At 39.7% G+C, this 14419-nt stretch overlaps 1 long non-coding RNA gene across 2 annotated transcripts in view; it reads left to right on the top strand.

The window, feature by feature from the left end:
• Positions 1 to 14419, top strand: part of LOC107305858 (uncharacterized) — a 115203-nt gene that overhangs the window by 83786 nt on the left and 16998 nt on the right. The window lies entirely within an intron of this gene.

Genomic DNA, 14419 nt, shown 5'->3' with positions numbered 1-14419 from the left:
CAGGGCATTTGGTCTGTAACGACAGCAGGGCTCCCACTGGTCTCAGCTGGCACTAGATGAAACTCTTAGAGAACTGACATTTATAAATACTGCTCGATGCTTTAAGGGTGGGCAGAGGACAAAGTCACAGGCTGCCTGTTGGAAGAGCTGTAATTTTGCAGCTAACTCCACGTCTAGGTTTGGCTGTCCCCCTTCACCTTGTATTCTGACAATACCCATAGACTATTCTGTAAGGTATGAAAGTGAAAATGGAGAAACTGTGTGTTTAAAGTTTCTGGCTGAAATCTTTATCTGATGATAGGGGAATTAGAATCAGCAGCATTTTCACTAGTGCCTGTATGAGCTTGAAATCTTCCTCCTTACTCAAGCTGCTTCTCACAGCTGCTTGCTGGGTTAAATAATAATAATAATAATAATAAAAATAGTTAACTGTTACCTAATAAAAAATCTGAAAATGCTGAATAATACATGTGTTAATGTCTTTCTTCATCTTACTACAAGTAAAGCCAGTTGGCCCTTGTAATAAGCAAATCCAAAGGGAATTTTCTCTTTCATAACTGTAGAAAAAAGATTTGTCTGGCACCAGATTTTTTGAGATATATTGGCTGATAATATTTCCTTAGAAAGAGGGCCTCTGGTACATTTTTTTTGGCATACTGGGAAAAAGGCAGTCCAATACGATAAGTTCAGCTTCTTTTGGCTTCATTTATCCCTTCAAATTGGTGGTCAGTGAAAGAGAAGAAGCAACTGTTCCCAAGCTGGGTTCAACCCACTGCCCTTGCTTGACCAGGAACTGTGCTGGAAAGGAGTACTGTAGCATGCAGGCACATGGCTCTTGGAGCAGCATCTCATCCACTAGGTATGGTAGCGGTGTTTTCCAGGGTTTGTTAGCAAGGACAGTGAAGCTGCTGCTTTATTACTTGTCTTCATGCAAGCAGTGATGATTTTAATTGTGGAAAAGAGAATGAGGTAAAATAGGGATTCCCTCTTTTAATCTAAACATTCTCAGAAATAGAGAACAAAGAGGTCTGCGTCCGGGTTTTGTCTGCTTTAATACAGAGCCCTGGTTTTTATGAGAAATATATATACACACACTTTCCCCAGTGAACAAGGGATTTGATGTTAACTGGTACATATACAAGCTTACAGTTCTTTGGCATGTCTTTCTAATAGCACTGTTGGCCCATCTCTTCCAAAATCAGATTCCACATGCAAAAGTGTGTTTAAGTCAAACTTTCTCTGTGAGACACTTATTTTAAGCTCCACAGAGGCTTTGCAGGTGTGTCAGAAATAACCATAGCTCACATAGCTGCAGGAAAAATAAAAAGTTCTGTTTATTCACTTAGTGATCTGGCTGCTTGTGTCATCCACAGTGTCAGACAAAAAGTCAACATCTCTGTTTAATGCATGTTTCCACTTTTCATGGACCCGATGTCCTTAAGTGTGACTGGTACCTGCTGTATATCTTAGAAAGAATCAGACATGTCTGAAAATCACAGCAGCAGTTTTACAAGAGACCCAGGCATTTGTACAGTGTCTGTGCATTAATGCATTCACTTTACCACTCTGAGGTTATTCCAGACAACTGGACTGGATTCCAGACTGCAGATAGTAATGATTCTCTAGGTGCATTCTAGAATTGGAAAAAAAGTCCCTAATATCAGTTTTGTAGATTCTTGGATGCGACTTGTCCAGGGATCTTTATTCAACAGGAATAAACATGGTGTCTGGCTGATAACCTAACAACACATACTGCAGGGGAAATCATTAATGCCCACACATGAGATCTTTTGAGCAACATAGCCTAAGAATAAAAAGTCATCTGTGGTGATGCATGTGCACTTTGCAGGGATTAGTCCATTGGTATCCTTCTTTTTTTTTTTTTTTTTTTGTCATAAAATACCAGCTTTATGACTGTCTCAGCACTCGTGATGATTACTGTGTTTTGCATCTGTTCAAATTAACAATGCAGGGAATTACCAAAGCTTAAACACTTTCTTTATTTTCTAAATCTCAAAGCTAGAACACTTCTGGGAACAGAATGCAAATTTCTGAGTTGAACTAGGAAAATTGAATTAGGTGGGTTGTGCATGTGAGTGTGTCTTTTTAAATGATTCATGTATTTTCTAATAAGTGAGAGCTAAAAGTCCTACCATGGTAGAACTACACGTCATAGATGACACACAGTAATAATTCAGAGCTAGATAAATAAGAGGCTTGTTTCATACTCTTTGGGATGCACAAAAAGAGCCAGTGCTTCATCTTCTCAGTGATACAAATGGAGGGTTTTCCTGTTTGTTAGTTTGTTTTTATACAGAGAATGTGTTGCCTTTTCTTTCAGAGAACTCAACCCAGTTGCATTCTAAACTCACAGCCCTGCCTAAAGCTGGCTTTAACCACATTCCAGACCTCTCTCACCATCTTTGCAGTCAGATTGTTTTTCTGACCTAACCACCTAGCAGGCTAAGTGCTGAGTTTGATTGCAACAAAGCATGTATTTCATCAGAAGGCTGATCTAGGCATCATACTGAGGAAGCATGTGATTCATGTTGCATTCCTGCTCTGCATTAGCTGTGGGAAGATTGTGTGGAGAAAAAATCCAGTCTGAAAGTGTTAAGCATCATATGGCTCTGAAAGCAAAGGAATTTTGTTGTGTTGGCAACTGCAAAGTTGCACTAGGGCTGTTTTTTCTGGTAAGAAGAAAGTAACTTCCTCTCCACAGTACCCTAAAGCAAACTCTTACTCCATCAACTGACTATCTCTCTATGATGGTAATGGCTAATGTGGCCTCAGGAACCCAGATTCTGCAGCTGCCGGGCTGAATCCCAAATCAAATTCTTAGTCTGGAAAATTCCTTAGTCCTAACCTAATCGTAGGGAAGGTTAAAATTCAGGATTGTTCCATCACTTAAGGGAAGGCAGAGTCCCAGTGAGCTGAGGTTGGACAGGTTCAAAGGAGCACCTTGCACACCTGCACAGAGGAAGTACTGTCAGCCACTGTAATTGCGGTAACATGATTCTCCCTGGTTAATACTGCCTTACAAAGACTCAGCCACAGCTGGATGAAAAGAAATTTTGGCTAAGGATAGCATTTCAAACTTTAGGAACAGCTGTTGAATAAAAGATATCCCAAAATACTTTGTTTTGCTCCAGTGAGTGCAGTGCATTGCTACAATCATCAGAGACAACTTCCTGATGTCCTCAACTCCCCCTCATCACTTTCTAGTTCACTTTCAGCTTTCAGCTTTCCTTTCCCTGTTCACATATCAACCTATGACAGCATGAGAAAAAACTGCATCTTTACATCTGGAAAACAGTGGAGCTGCAACCGGAAGTATCTGAAGGTAGAGCCTACTCATTTTGGAAGCAAATATATATTCATGCTCCATCCTCTTCTTATACAGTAGTGCAAAGTATGATATAAGGTGAATAAAGCTGAACAAAAATAAAACAAAAAACAATCGCTCAAAGTATTTGCTCTTATAAATTATAATTCCTAATCAAACAGAATCCTGAAAACTTTGTCTGTGGGGATATAGACTTAGCAAGGTGGACTTTCCACCCAGGTTCAGAAGTACATCCAGTGGTAGCAGTGACAAAGCTGAGTAAAGAATTTTTTGGGCCATGCCCTAATGTTAGGAACAAGTGTGCCCTGTATCTGAGCACATTTCACATGATGTGGGAGACTGTCAGGGTACCTTCATGTGTATAAAGAAATAGCTTTTCCAGTTCTCTTGACAGAGGGAAGATCTGAAGGATCTTAAGGCAGGAAGAACAGTGTCTGTGTCTCAGATTCACTGTCTCCTCATCACAACTTTACTCTGCCCTGGTTGTCAGGAGAATATCAGTTCTAAAGAATGTCTTATAAAGCAGCTTGGGATGACAACTAAGACCCAAACAGGATCCTAAAAGGAAATTAATCATGGTTTCTCCAGCCTTACAGGCTTTGCTTCATAGAGTTTTATCTGCATTTCCAAGCTTGTGGCACACTCATTTTTTAATGGCCTAAATCGTATCATAAGTTTATCTGAAATGCAGACTGGCATCTCTGACCACTTAATGACAGGCAGACATGCCCTGTTCCAGAAAGCACTCAGTGCTGTGTTTGGAGGTGGCCACCATGTCCCTGCAGGCTGCCTTGGTAGCAGGCTGCCTTGGTAGCAGGTTGCCATGTGGGCAGAACAGGTGGTTGTGGGTGGCCGTATCATTTACCCACTGCCATTGGGACGGTGTCAGCACACCGTACACTGAGCAGTTTTAGTAGCAGGTGTTTGTCCAAGACTATGATCCACACAGACTCGGGAGAAGAACAGATTGCTGGTCACAGCCAGCATAGGCCAGAAAAAATTGCTACTCACACAAGTAGTTCTGTGTTAGGAAATGGGCTGCTGGTTTTGCTTTTCTTCCCTAATTTTGAATTCTGTATCATTCACAGAGAACAATGCACACAATGGCAGAACCTAATGATCATGAAATTCAAGGGAGGGCTTTCAGCATATTAACATATGTATACTTTCAAGAGGGCATAAAAAGAATTTCAGGACCCAACTAGACTGCTCTGCAAACACCTTAAAAAAACCACAACACAAAACATCAAAACAAAACCCAGATGTTTTCCATATAGTATACTTTGAAGTCAAAAAGAAACAAATGAAGTACAACCTTCATTTAGGATGGAAGTCTGATCCATGTACTTTTTCTATTTCAAAAACATGGTGGATAGGTGAGGTGGATTCAAGCTTGGGAGCTGCAGTGGGCAGTCATAGAGGTAACACAAGAAGAAAATAGAGAGGAAGTGCTGCCTGGTAGTACAGCAGCTCTTTTTTTGCAGGCATCACCACTGTAACTCCAGGAGCTTATGGACAAGGCATTTGTGAGGCCAAATCTTCTGTTCAATTGATTTCTGAGAAGACTGGTGCTTAGTTAAAACTGCCAATTTGTAGACTCATCCTTCCAGCTCTAAGAGTGATGAGGAGCTGAGGACACTCTGAAAGTGATTATAATCCCATGAATTTAACCTGTCTTTCACTGAGGAAAGTAATATTTTGCAATTAGCCTACATGTATTTGCTATGAACATGAAATGTTAAGAGCAGAGGTTGTTGAGCAGCCTGCTTTTCCTTTACAGGGAACCAATTTCTATTTTGGGTCTGCCATGATGTTCTGATGATTGTTTCATTAGAAACCATGTGACAAAGGGACAGACAGGCTCTTAACATCTTAAAGAGGATTTAAGGGCTGTCTGTACCCAGCCATTGTATAACTTGAATTATCCTTCAGTCGTGCAATACATATTCAGTTCATATTCATAATTTAATCAATTTCCATGATACCTTAAGGAAGAAACTCTTTGACAGGTGAAACCAGCTTTGCTTTATTCCATTATTGAAAAGAGACCACCATTTAAAATTGCTTTTCTAAAGACCTCCATTTTACAAGGGGCCAAGGATCTTTGGCACATTATTCAATACCATCCAATCTGTCTTTCAACTATAGGTTTCTAGTAAATAGGCAGTATCTTGCAGAATCAAGCTTAAAATGAATCTTACCAGAGAACTCAGCATGTTGGATCCAAACCTGTAATATACAAGGATTTTTGCTGTTTTCAGGGAATAGAAGGATGATCAGCACCTTCCAGTATGGAACATTAAAGAGAAGACTGGACAATCCTGTCAGAAATGTTTAATTGTCACAATCTTTCTCTAGCAGAGGTTAAGGATACTAAGTAAATTGCAGAACTGTCCCTGAGCATAGATTTATTTCATAGACTCTTAAAGTAGATTGGCCATGCTTATCAGCTTTGTTTACTACAAACATTCAGATGAACACTTATCTCAATTCAGTTGTTCCTGAAGGTCAGCACACAGCAGGGAGCAATATGTCTGTTAATGACACCTCTCAGATACAGTTTCTGCTATTGACTTTAGTCTCATCTGCATACTGTGTGTTATACTAATGTAGAACCATGAGAGAAAGTCTTTTCAGAAGCAGCAAGTGGCCTAGCAGCCTCTCTCGTTGTCGGACCGCACAGCTGGCTGTTGGTGCTAATACAGGCAAAGATATCCAAATAGTTAAATGCTACCCATGAATAAATACTCTAAAAATCAAAACAGTGATATGCAGGCGGTCATTCACCTGAGCTTCCATGACTAGTTCAGAAGATTTTAGCTTATTTACTTGTGGTGGGGAGTGTGGCTGAGGCTAAGTAAGAAAATGAACTCTGTCATTTCAGTGCTGCAGTAGATAATTGTCTTTTCCTTCAAATTGTAATGGCATGTGGACCATGATGCAATGAATACCTTTGTGAGCACTCTTTTGCTGAGATGTAAAATGTCTCTTCACAAGTGACTCAGGCTCAGTGATTACACTTGGGTGACTTCCCCCACTTATTTGGACCTGCCTATAAGTTCTGGACTATGTGAGGAGCAGATATGCTGCTGTCTTAATATTCATGACTTAACAACAGCAGTAATGCACATAATGACCAGAAACCTGTTGGTAATGCCATACGTTGCAAAGGTAGCACTAAATTAGGAGGTATGTAGGGAGACCTGGAAGCCACATTCAGAACTGATTTAACTCTCCTGACTTTAGAGACGTGAATGAGATAAACTTTGCCCTTTTAACTTGTTTTTTTCTTTTCAAACTGTGTTGAAATACTTTGGTTCTATGTAGATTTTATTACAAGGAAAACATATTTGCTATGCACCACTTTCTGTCAATGTTTCAACATACCAACTCCTTTTCTCTCCAGGCTGCCTCTGGAGTGCTTGGAAGAGCGTAACAGCTCATTGACTTGCAATGTGATTAATCCTTGGATTAGCCAAAATATGATGCAAACAGATCCTGACCCAGTCCTGAATGTTGTTCTTGCCTGTGCATGCAGTGTTAGGTACCTTACAACTGTCTCGAATTGATCAGGACATCCGGATTTTGTAACCTCATTTTATAACTGTTCCTCTCTCTCTAATTCCATCCTGTGAAGTTCTGAGGATATGTAACAAGAAGCCACCCAGTTACTATTCCTTGCAGCTATCAGCCCGTGTCACCTGCTTCTTTGGCATCATCATGCAAGCATGCACTGTCACACTCCCCACTGGAATCTCAGCTCGCGGGTTGAGATTCACACCATCACTCAGCCTGACAAGAGTGTTGACTCCTGGAGCCCAGAGCTGTGTTTGGGAGCACATAAAAGTACCGGAGTCCCCTACATCTTGGCAGGACTTCAAGGACTATCCCAATGAAGAGATCTTGACAGCATAGTTGTAAACTCCACAGGCCCCAAGGGCTCAAACACCATGATATTAATGCTACGGGCTGAATTGCCAAGATAGTATCACTGTTTTGTAGACATCAGTCTCTGAGTAAGAAGCAGCGTCTCTTACACCTGTTAACTGGCATTTGCAAAAAAATTGAGATAGACTGCAGTGGGCAGTGTGGCTGACAAAGGCAGGGCATGCAGAGGCTTTATCCAGTGTTTCTTCTGTGCTCTTTTCAAAAGAGACTTCAGCTGCATGGGTACCACAAATATTTGTGAAAGCCAGTATTAACATACTGCATTATTGACATTTCTGATATATTTAGGTCTGTACTTCTACAGTTCTCTCAGTCTTTATTACAGCCTCAATCTATGCAAAAGCAGACAAATGAATAGATTAATGAAAAAGAAAAAATAATCCATCATAAACCCAGAGCTCCTAAATTGGAAACAGATTTAGGAAGCAGCTAAACTGAATGATGAACTACTGAGAGATAACATACAGGCTTTCAAATTGAGCATAACCTAGGTAAAATACTTTGCTGAACTGTATCGCCCATAGTGATACAATGTCTAAGGTAAGTTCTCCACAGCATTTCACCAGGCTGGTCTGATTGAGGTGGTAAGCCCAAGTTTCTTTGTGCCAGAAACAAGTAAAGTATTAACGCTGGAGAGGTGAAGCTGGATGATTTTTGGCAGGAGTTCTTCCAGCAGTTCAGGCAGTGTGAGGTAAGCAGTGCTGCCATTTCTTCCAAAACAACCAGCACTGAAATTAATTTATGAAGTCGGGTGTTGACAACAGATTTTAGAATCAGTCTGTTGGAGGGCAATTAACACCTTTGATAACTAACTTTCAAGTTAATTTGTTGGGAAAAGCCCTTAAGAATTTCAGAAAACATCTTACATCTTCACACTACTCATCTGTGATCTTCAGGATCTTTTCTAGAGACATGTAAGGGTTATATTTTAACATTTAAAAAAAAAAAAAAAAAAGGTTGGATCATGGAGGGCATAATTCTACAAACTGTAGGATCCTTGCAAAAGCAGAGTAACAGAACAGAACACACAAAATCCCTCCAATGTCTTCTAGTTCTGCTTTTCCAGATAAAAGACCTGATTTTCTTTCTGAAGAAATTTATAGTAATTTGGAACGATTTCATTTGTTCTGGACAATGCAGTCCATGTTGGTAATATGAGAATTTCAACTATGAAAAGTCATCAAGCCTGAAACTATTCAGTATTATGCAAAGTTTCTGACGTGCTCTCTTCAAACCATCCGAAGCAATTCATCATCTTATTAGGAAACAGTCTCTCCTTATGAATGTAAAAACATGGGAACAAAGGGTAACTTTTTATTTAAATAAATTAGAATTTGCTGAAAACAGGCATTCTTAACGATGCCGTGGTAGCGTTGCTCCAGCCTTCTGCCGGCAGCAACAGAACCGACCAGGACCCGGCGGGACCGCGGCTCCCCCTGGTGACCCGCCGGCTCCACTGCTGGCTGAGAGTCGGTCTGGGGCCTGAGCTGCGCGGGCATTGCGGCCGTGTGGTCCCCCTGTTGTGAGCCTGGGTGGGCCAAAAGCTGCTTGCACGTCCCTTTGTGTTTCTCTGGAGTAATGATTTTTGGTTGTCAAACGCATTTTGGATTTCTTCGTTAAGTCCAGTACTTATCCTGTGTTATATAAGTGGCTAGGAAAAATGTTGGCTGTGGTAGTGGCCAAATGTCTGCCATCAGAATTTGAAGTGCAAAAATATTTATATGATGTTAGCCTACTATTTCAGCTAGTGCTATTTTAAACCTACAAATCCCCATTTATTGATGGAGTATTCTTGTCACAGAGCACTTGTGTAGATTTTTACAAAGAGAGGAAATGCTGAGAGCCTCTGACCAAAGATGTGCTCAGTACATCCCAAACGCTGAATGTTAGTTTGAGTTTATTAGGGGGCTGATATCTTTAGAAATAACTTCAGGTTTATATTCACCCAAAAATGGGGATATTAAACACTGGAAATAATTATCACAGTCTGGACTTTTATTCCTGACTATATGTTAAGATGGAGATTTTCAGTCTTTTCTGGTACATGGGTAGTTTCACTTGTGATGTAAACCCAGACCTGCAACAGACCTGCTTTGCTTAGCAGTCCTTCAGTAAAGCACAAGTCTGAACCTTTGCCCTCACAGTTGTTGAAATGATCATATTATACAGCCAAGCCTTATTCTTGTCCAAACCATAAGCATCAGGAGGGTACAAGTTTTGATATCCTAGCAGTGCACAGAACCATTTTTATTTCTTCCAAACAGTTACAAGAGAGCTCTTATTTTCCATTTCTGCTGAAGCTTTATTAGCTCAAAGTGCCCTCTGCACAAGGCTGTAAGCAAAGACCTTGCCGCAGTTATTTGAATTCATCCCAGAGTTGAACATAAAATATTAGAAGGATTCCTTCAGCAGTGTTGAAATAGCATAAGTGGGCATATCTGATGCTGACAGTGCATGTGATATTCCCAGCAACTGACTGACATGCCTTCAAAAGATCAAATTCAGCCTTCCTTGCATGGTATAAGATAAAAATCTGGCCTAGGATTTAACTGTACCTGGTAATTAAGTTTAAAGAACAATAATGCCCCACAAACCTCTCCAGGGCTACAGTAAGCATGCTGGAATCTTGGTTGCCATTTCTGCAAACTGTTTACAATTCACATACCTCTGCAAATCCAGTCCTGATCTCAAATTGCTGCTCATAAACAACATAGCAGGGATTTGATGTATGAGGGCATGTTCTGAATTCCCCTTTCCTAGCAGCAGCATAGCTAACTTTTAGCATTGAAAAACCCTCTTTTATCTCCTTTTGTTGCAAGAAATGCTGCAATAACTAGTCAAATACAACTTGTGGCCAATATTTACATTTTGGCAAGAGGTGGCAAGAAGGTAGATGTAACGTGTTTTATTCTTCTGCTGCTAATTGTCTACAAATTAATATTTGTCACAACTGGAGGCAGGTCTTCCTTTGTTAACCACCCCGGATTTTTTGGGGGGATGAGTCTGTCAGAGCCAGATGTTTTCATCATTTGAAGTTATGGTGCAAAACTGATCATTTAGGCTACAAAACTGATCCTTCAGACTGTCTTCTTTATTAATCTTAGTAAGTCAGTATTTCTTAGTGAACCTCAGCAGTGAAGTGATGATTAAAAATTAGATAGACCAAAGTTACATGTGCTGTGTTGGGGAGGGGGATTAGAGCACTTGCTCAAATAAAAAATGAAAAAAAAATTGCCTGTCTGCTTTTACTTGACTTAAGGAAAATTAAGGGCTCTATACCCAATTACTAGCTGTTTTGTTAGGGCAGATGGCCATGGTGCCAAACTTGCTGATGTTCAGTAAGAATTTCTACAATGCTTTTTCATGCATGATTTAACTCCTGTGTTACCCTGTGCAGAGTCAGGAGCTGCTCTCAATGATCCTCATGGAGCTATTCCAACTTGGGTTGTCCTATGATTCTGTGTCAGGTAGCTCTGAGGAACTCAAGATTTTGTGAAAGTGAAGGTTGAGCTGGTTCTAAAAGGCAGTGCCTTTGTAGAGAGATTTTGGAGTAGAAGTGGGGTACACAAAACTGAAAGGAGAATTGTGCAAGGTGAGATCTCCCTCCTTCTACCTTGCTCCTATTTAGCTGTGTTTAGCCTGAAGTATGATATATGAAGTTACTGAAATTACAGGAAAAGGTGTTGGCCTGATCTGTGTTTGTTCCTGGTGATCATTGATATAACGACAATTTATTTCAAAGAGAAAAAGGTTGGGGGCCTTATAGAGATAAGAAGTTAGTTAGATCAAATACATATTCTGACAGGAGTACCCATCTTAAACATAGCCTGGGTTCAGTTTGTCCTCACCAATGTTCTTGGCCCTTAGGTCTCCCAAGAGTAGGCTTCCTCTTGCCTGGGACAGCCATAAGGGATTAGGGTAATTATAAAAGTATGACAGAACAGAAAGCACAGGGTTGCTCACTGCAAAATTGCCTTCATGCTATTTCTGGTTCACATGAATGGAATAATAAAGGCAGGACTTCTTCATATTTAGTGTTTCTCAGGATCATTTTAACTTGGTTTAAGTTTTAAATCATCCATTTTTTTAGTGTAATGAAGATGAGGTTTACACTTACGTACACTTAGGAGGTGACTAGCTAACCCTTCGTGGGTTCTGGATTTCTGGCACTTGGGAATTATGTTAGCAGGACACTGTCAGCAAAGGAGCCAAGGAACAATAGATAAATCTTAATAATTCTCATAGGAAATGTTGATAGAATCTCTGTTAAAAAATAGGCCAGGTAAAAACACAGACATGCAGGCAGAGCAAGACTGATCTGACTTTACAGGAACTAAATACCTCAGAGATGTATTGGAGTTCTTTGAAGAGGCTCCTGGCTATGTAATCTTGATAAATACCTGCTAATTTCCATGAGACTTTTCACAAGGTTTCTTACAGAAGTCTCCTATAAATCTTGAATCTGTGATAGAATAAAATGAAATATTCTTCATGAATTAGTACCTTGCTACATGTAGAAATAACGAGTAGGAATAAAAGTCAAATTTTTCCAGTTTAGGCAATTTACCACTGGAGTTTGTTGTGGATTTTTTTGACAGTCCGTGCTTCCTGACCTTATAAATAAGGTAGAAAAAGGGAGTAAGAAGGGGATAACAATAATGTGATAATAAATTGTTAAGGGAAGTTAAAAAAAGAAAAAGCTATGATAGATTATACTCTTTGCAGGAAGATCTCACAATGTTGGTAGACTGTTTAATGATATAATGTTTAATGAAACCCAATGCTGCCAAACATGGGTATGTGGAAGGGAAAAAGAAAAACTAAACTAAACCAAAAAACACAAAGATAGAGACACAGTGATGGAGTCAATACCAGTTATTATGTCTCAGGAAAGACATTTGTGAAATGTGTATGTGAAAATTTCTGCTCACAGTGCAGTCAGCTACACACAGAATATTAAGAGTTACAAGGAAAGAAATCTATGTAAAGCAGGAAATACTGCTGTTCTGTAACATAAATCTAAGCTTTACCCTGAAGCCTGTTTCCAGTTTAGAATTCTGGTCACTGACAGGACATAGCGGAACTGAAATAAAGATATTTCAAAGGGTAAAAAGGATGATGAAAGATTTTCAAAAGGATCTGCACAAGGATGAACTCCACAGACAGGAATTCTGCTGCCTGCAGAAGAAGATATCTTAGAGAAGGAGATGAAGGAGATGACTATAAAATCACAAGCAGTATCACAGAGAATATGCATTGGAAAATGATAGTCCTAAACAACTGAATAGAAGAAAATGAAAATTGTACCAAGAGCTGTTTGACTCCAAGGTAACATCTCTGCCATGGGTGCTATAGGCAAGGAAAGTACTGTGGGAGGGCCTGTAACTCTTCAAGGGCTCTTGCTGGAGATACTGATACTGAGCTGGGCAGCTCTACAGTGACCCACTACAGCTTGATGACACTCCTAAGGCTAAAAGAGGGATGGGAACACAGAGGAAAGGTGAGCTCAGAGTCTTGCCTATGCAAGACTCAATAACTTGCTGAAGTTGTCCTCTATAGCCTATGCTGTCCTGCTGTATCTTCACCACGTAACGAGAGGCAGAATCACTGCAAGATTGCAGTCATCAGAATGAATACTTCTTTGATGTTACCTTCTTGGTATAATCTCCTCGTATTAAGGCGTCTAACTGAATATCTATGTCAATATCCTTTTTGTCCACTAGATGTCTCACAAACCCAGTGATTGTAATCATTCTGGTAAACTTGTACTTTGAAATACGTAGGTTTATCAACTTTTTTCTAAGATGAAGGATTATGGTGACATCCAGGGATAGGACAAAGAGCAGTGAGGTACAACTGAATGCATGAGGTAAAAGCGTCTGCAGTTACTGAATTTATAGCTACCAGTGCTCTAGAGTTCTCTCTACATGGTACCCAGGCAGATAAATCCGGGGGCTCCTATTCTAAAAGTTCGTAAGCTGCATTTGCAGTTATAAGGTTAGATATTATTTAAATTTAGTTTTACAGTAGTAATGTTTGTAAGTCCCTCGATAAGTTAAAAAATAAAATAAAACAACAAAAGTAAAGAAAATGGCGATAAGAATATTTTATCTGTACTCCTGCACACCCATTCAGAAAGACCTCTAGAGTCACTGAGTGGAGTTCATGTTCAGTCAGGATATATTTATTTCACTCTGATGATTAATAAATATCACCATCTGAAAAGAAAGGTTTCTTCCTTTTTTTTTTTTAATTTTTTTTATTTTGTCATGGGAGATATGTGAACAGACAGTTTTAGATCTATCGACTTTAAATTCTGCCTGAGTACAGTCAAATACAATGATAAAGCCACGTCATGTTGTCCAATGATCTTAACGGGGATCAGGTGAGATGCTCTGTTGCTCATGGTAAATGTTGCTTGATGGTGCAGAGTAGCACACAACCAAGCATGAGCTGTGTGGGTCCTTGACAGCCTCTATAAAATAAAGTCAGCTGATTAGGTAGAGCAAGGAATTCATGCCCTAGTTTCTAATTTAAAAGATAATAGAGTGCTCTTCATGGAGTAAAACCTTTTCTTCAATTAGAAGCTTTTAAAGGTGGAATATGGCAGTTTATGGCACAGAAACTGGGAACGCTGAGACTGTGTCCATTGGATGCAAGCACCAGATGAGAGCTAGGAGCAGTAAGCCCTGGGTTTGGGTGCAGCATGTCAGGGATCATTCTGCCTGATTTCTAAACCTAGATGGGAAAAGAAGAATTTGAACTACATTAGATCACACAAACAATCCACTCATTCTTCTGCATATAGCTTCTCTTCTGTTTGAGTTGTATCATAGTTTCTAGAGAGATACTCCATCTTCATTAATAAGTGCAAAATGCACTTTAATTGTTTGTTGTTCTAAGAATCAGTTATCTTCATTGTTAAAATGCGTTACCTTATCTACATAGAATTTGTCCAACTTTATGTAGTCACTAGACTGTATTACGTCTTCCCATGTTAGGATGCATACTACTAGAACCAATATTAAGGCCTAGGAAACAGGTTATTGCATTGGTCTACAGGGCCATAAACTTTAAGAACCACAAGGGTTTCTACATGGTAGAAGTGTACAGAATGATGCAGAA

This window comes from Coturnix japonica, chromosome Z (genome assembly GCF_054131305.1).
Source record: "Coturnix japonica strain WE chromosome Z, WE-NBRP24, whole genome shotgun sequence".
Classification (NCBI taxonomy): domain Eukaryota; kingdom Metazoa; phylum Chordata; class Aves; order Galliformes; family Phasianidae; genus Coturnix; species Coturnix japonica.
The sequence above is the reverse complement of the archived record's forward strand: the minus strand, read 5'-3'. Positions and strand labels throughout refer to the sequence as shown.